The following is a 6,000-nucleotide window of genomic DNA, read 5'->3' as shown; positions in this document are numbered from 1 at the left end:
GATAGTAAATTTAAATGAAGAAGAAATGGGATTTTTTCCTCCTTCAAATAACCTGGATTTAAATGGTAATGAAACCTTCACCAAAAAAATCTCCTGGAAGGGTAAAAACTGAGGAAAACTATTGAGTATTACGGAAAAGGACCACTTTAAAGTGGCCAAAAGAGCCTAAGGTGATGGCACTGACAACATTGCTCCTTCTGAGTTTTATTCTGGTCACACAGAGATGTACTTGCTCTGGGCATGGCATGTCAGAACTGACAAAGTGTGCACATGCTGTAGGCAGTCCAAATCTGACACACATGGTTTAGTGTGTTAAAATCTGGGAGGTAGCAGATTTTTTCAAGAGGTCACTTGCCCAAGGACAGCACGTGTTAGTTTTCACCTCAGACTAACCAAGAGATGCAGCATCTTGGTCTCCTGCCATGTTTCTCTCATCCTCTGTGGCTTTTATTGGAGCCCAGTTAAGTACTTTTTTTTCCTGACATAAGCCCCTGTGCTGTAAGAAATAGCCTGCAGATGTTGACTGGCAGGGAGTCTGAGAAACAGACTCCTTTCACAAACAGACTGACCTGGCTGAAGAGTGTTATCTCAAATTTTGTTTAGATGTCTCTAGCTGAGCAAATTGTTGTTGATGTTGAGTGTCAGGCTTGTGTTCATCATTGATTCTCTTCAGGTATTTCGACTTGCTTTGTCTTCTATGTGCAATGAAAATAATCCTTTCTTCTTACTGTGAGGGTTTAGGTGAATAATTTCTCCAAAATTCTCCTGATACCTATTTCATCTTTGAGAGATGTTTATGTTACAAAGACTACACACAAAGAATGTCAGCAGCCTGGAGAGCAGAATGAGACTTCAGTTCTTTGTCCTTGCTGTGGTGCTTTCTCAGACTACATACAGTGTCCACAGTTCTCTGCCTTTAAAAAATATCTCAGATTAGCATCAAAGAGTATTAACACCTGTACACTTCGGTGAGGTTATGTATGCAAATATATAATATTTGAGTTGATTCTTACTCAGGAAGAGGTATGTGCACAATAATATTTCCAAAGAATTTTTAAATTACTGTTATCCTCTGCAGACCCTAATTCCTTACTCCATGCAGTAGCTGGGATCCTCCACCATCAGCCAACTTTACTAACTTCATTCACATACACAAAGTTCATTGAAGTCTTGTTTTTCTAGTTCTTAAAGACACGTCAGCCACGACTGATGTGGTTTAGTTCATATGACACAGCCTCTCAGCACTGCTGACCACAAACTGAGAGAACGTTGATTACCAAGTATTAGGCTCCATGTATTTTCCAAATTCTTCCCATTGTTTACTGATGATGCAAAGGAAGCATTCTGTGCCGGTTCTGTGACCATTGCAGAACAGCAAAACAAGTAGAAGAGAAAATGCCTTGAAGTACAGAAGCAGCACAAGCCTCAGCTGGATAAGAACAGTAAGAAATATGTGCTGTAGTTGGCCAGAAATCTTTTTTTTATTGCCAGGGATACAGCAAATTGTGCATACCTGAGGAGAAACCAAGAATGATGTAGTCCTCCATCCACTTGTTTGGCATATGCAATTAGAAGGCAGGATACAGATCACAGAAATTAGATACTGATCATATTAGAATTTCTGGTGAAAATAAAAGTCATAAAATTGAATAGGCAAAGGGAAGGATTCACTCCTGAGTGTAAATTCTGAAAACAGAACTAAGCAAAAGACTGATATACACAGAGTGATCTATCCACTGAGAAATGTAACTGCATCTGGCAGCATTTGAAATTTTCTTCTCCCACTACTCTAAGAGCATAATGATATTGTTACTACTAATGAGAAATACCAATATGCCTTCTTGTGGCTTCAACTGAATATTTGCAATGAGGAAAAAATATATCTTTATTCACACTGAATTCAATCTCACATACATTAAAATCGCTAGAAATGTACAGCTGTTCAGGTAATTTATGCTGTAAATTACTTTATTTAATTATTTTTATCTTTTGATTGACTCTCTTTCCCCACTTAGGAAACACTACAACTCCCCTTGACTAATTACAGCATTAAAACAATCATTAGAAAGAGTTTCAAAGAAGCAGCTGATCAAATGGTCCTTCCATGATTTCCAAAGTTAATTTATACCTATTGTCTAGTCTTGTCTCTAGACAATTTATTTTGTGTACAAGACGTAGAACTGCTTGAGAATACAGGGTCTGAAAGAGAATTGAGGGTCTGAAAGAGAAAGACCACGTAGACTTAAAAGTTAAACTGCCAGACCATGATAAGAGGTAATAGAAGATTGAAACAAAAAACTGTCCCACTAATGTTCCACAATGTCTTTTACAAGAGGACTTCTAGCAAAGCACATGGTGATACCTTTGTCAGATAAAGGATGCTGGCCTAGCTGGATTTTGGCCATAGTTCTGGCAGACACAATCAGTTCTTTTACAGTTTGGTGTATTCTCCTTTATTAGCCACAAAAATAGGCTTTTGCTAAACAACTTTTCAGAAGTGGAGGAGAGACATGAGTATTTGCCTTTTAAACCAGTCTTGATCTGCCTGTAACTTTTTTCAGTTTTCAAAATCCTATGGAATATTTATAAACTCCAGAAGAAACACTATTAGCTGTACTTTCACTACATAAAACACTTTATTATAATTGTTATCTATGAAGTTTTGATATACTGTGAAATGGTTTCCTAAAGTGCCAACCTCCCACACAGAGATGAAATTAGCAAATGATTCTGTATTAGGGGTGTGTGTACATATATGTATGTGTGAATAAGAATATGCAAATGTATGTAGATATTCATGGTCTAGAAACAGCTACAATTTTCATTTTCAGCTCTTCGTGGGAGGCAGTTTCCTTCCATGGAGAGGAGTAACACACATCTATTGACCAGAGAGGAGAACCCCATGACAAGTAACTCAGCAAGAAATGCTGAGAGTCCAGACTGCTGCCTGCATGGTGTCTGACAGGACAACGGGGGCTTAGCAGCCTGCAGAGCCCATCTGCCCTGAGAGGTCAAAGCTGGGATGCTGTTAAGCCAGCCTGTGGGTTATCCTACATCTACTTGGGGCAGCAGGACAGCAGGGTCACCCACACACTCTGCAGCTGCTTTGGTTTGCCAGCCTGTAGCCAAGGAAATTAGGAAAAAGAGCTGAAAGTATTGGGAGTGAGGCAATGGGAAAGGATAAATTTGTGATTTTATGCAGTGTAGAGGGTGTGTGAGAGGGGTCTGTGACAGCTACATGCTGGGTCACACTGTACATGCCTTAATTTCCATAGGAAACTCAGCTGTTACCTTCCCACAGGCAACTTGCTCTTCCTGTGTGCCACCAGGGAAGCACTGCAGTATGTTCTACTGCTCATGGACTAAGGAAAAAGCCCTGCATGCCAATCAGTGTCAACAAATTACCAAGGCATCAGTAGTCAGCCTCCAGCACACTGAACCCTTCCCAGAATCTACAGTAAATCCAGGTCTCTTGTCCTTGAGTTTAGAAAAGCAGCATATTCATGCTAAAACTGCTTCTGATCAGGCAACTTCTTTGGAGACAGCCTAAATTTTAAAAAACAAACTGAAAATGAGGAGGACAGAGGCTTAAGGAAATGTTTGTTGTGAGTCCAGAACAGTACAACATCCAGACCACTCTTGAAGTTTTATAAATATGTGTCTGGCTGTTGAAGCACTGCGGACCACAAAGTGAAATTTGGGCTGCTATTCCCAAATTAGGCTGGATGAGAATTTCCTACAGATGAGGCAGCTCAAAATGCTAGAGGGATTTCTTGCAAAATTTCTGATTCCCCACCTTACAACTTCTCTCCCAGCAATCACAAGATGATGAAGCAAGTTCCATAATACATTAGTTTTCTCCTAAAGGCCAGAAGGAATTGTTCTTTCCTTTGCTCAGAGATAACAAACAAACACTATGTTTCCCAGTGCCACTATTGTCTAAACTAATGCCAGCACCATCATAAATCCTGCCCTGCCATCAGTCCCATTTCAGCACAATCTGAAAGGACATAACCATTTTTTTTGTTACTGTAAACTGAAAGAAAAAAACACACTCACTTCTGTGACCAAAAAAAAAAAAAATCTTGGAATCCCATCAAAGCAGAGATGGAAGAACACAAAAAAAGAGGTAAGAACTGAAGCTTCTATTATGGTATGAAATAAATGAGTATGTTTTCCATTTTCTGCTGATTACCAGACGTGAAAGGTATGCAGCAGGACTGCAGGTCAGGGACGTTCTTAGTGAGGGACAAATATTTGTCTACCTCCACAAGATGCCAGTTCAAGGGTTCAACACATTTTGGGCTAAAGGAGGTACATGAGGAGGGCCCTGCTGATGGAAATGCTGAGGGGCTTCTTTGGTCAGCTGGGGTTTTTTGAAATGCAGGAATCCCAGCCAGACCAGCACTGCAGGACTTGCTGCAACAAGGAAAAGGCTATAATAAGAGATCAGGGTCCAGATTAAGCCCAGGCCTGGTGGCAGTTCATATGGAGAAGCTTACTCCTGCCTCTCCTCCCCTCCATAACACAGGACACTACTGGTCACCTCATTCTCCAGCCATCCTTATTTCAATAATATGGAAAAATGAAAGTACTTATTCTTTCCTTGCATACCTGTGCGGTTCTGCTTTCTGGCTTCCTTCAAAGCACCACAGTAGCTGCACAAATCCTGCACTGAGCATTCTGGTTTTTCCCCTCAACAGGTTTGTGGATTCCAGCAGCCTCTGTGTTACACCAAGTATTATCCACAGTTCTCTACAAACAGTTTTAGAGGAAGGACCATTTGGTGGTCAGCTGCCCAAAGGCACATTCGCTGCATCCTGCAGCTATTCAGTGTCATTCAGCCTCTCCCTGACACAGCGACAGGTACAGACACCTTTTTGAGGTTTCTGTTCTTAAGGAGGAATAAATCCCAATTTATCTTCAAAAATTTATCTTCAAAATGGAGATGACAACAGGACCAGAAGATAAACACCTGCCTCTTTGAGCCCTTTTACTCAAATCTCTCTGCCATTTCAGACATGGTTTTGATGCCTGCAGTCATTCACGGGTGAGCCTACAATGTACCTAACCAGTCAGATGTGTACTACTTTAGCATGGTATTTCTCTGTGCTAAGTAAGATTTGAAACCATAAAAGCTTGTTTTGGGACTGTCCTGACTGGACTGCAGCCATGTGCCCTGAAAAAAGCTAAATAACATAACCTGACAGCTACGTGACCTTCACCAAGGAGACCTTGAAATGAGTTTGACTTTCTGCTTGAAACTTCCAGGGAGACTGATGCTACTTCTTAGAGGCATCTCTTTCTCCCTCTTTTCATCTTTGACTTCCCACAAAAGCTAGATTTTGACAGAATAATGAACTTAAATTTGATAGAATGCAACTGGGAAAGTTCCAGTTATCTTTCTTGACTGTTGATAAGATCATTACATACAAAAATCCCTCATATTATCAAAATATTTCCTCCAAAGACAGGAAGCAGAAGGAGAAACACCTCTAATTTATGATTAATGTTATGATGTGCCCTGTTACTACTACTTAGAGAAACTAAGGGTACAACCTACCAAAAGAACACTTACAAAAAGTAAAAGTGAAATTAAATAATAGGCAACTTAATAATAAGAAAGCTGTAGCTGTCATTATCAGGCTGAAAAAAAAAGCAGGGAGAACAACACAATATGCCTGTCAGACCAAACAGCTACTGCAGTCCTGTCATCTGGGAAGAAATCTGTCTAAAGATCACACATACATACTGCAGAACTTATAAGTGAAAGCCCAGGGGTAAAATGTAAACTAAAAGCAGGATATTCCCTGAACTAAGCAACACTTGCTTGTCTTTTAAGACATGGTGAAATCTCCCCCAGCTTTTAAATGGCAGCTAGAAACACACCATCCTTTGTTCTTTAGTCTCTCACAAGGAAATCACACAGACTAAAGGTTTGCTGAGCAAATATATGACTTTTTCCTAGTCTGCCAGTTTAATTTTGATGTTAGCTCCTTC

The sequence above is a fragment of the Sylvia atricapilla genome, chromosome 3 (genome assembly GCF_009819655.1).
Source record: "Sylvia atricapilla isolate bSylAtr1 chromosome 3, bSylAtr1.pri, whole genome shotgun sequence".
Lineage (NCBI taxonomy): Eukaryota > Metazoa > Chordata > Aves > Passeriformes > Sylviidae > Sylvia > Sylvia atricapilla.
Note: the sequence above shows the minus strand (reverse complement) of the source record.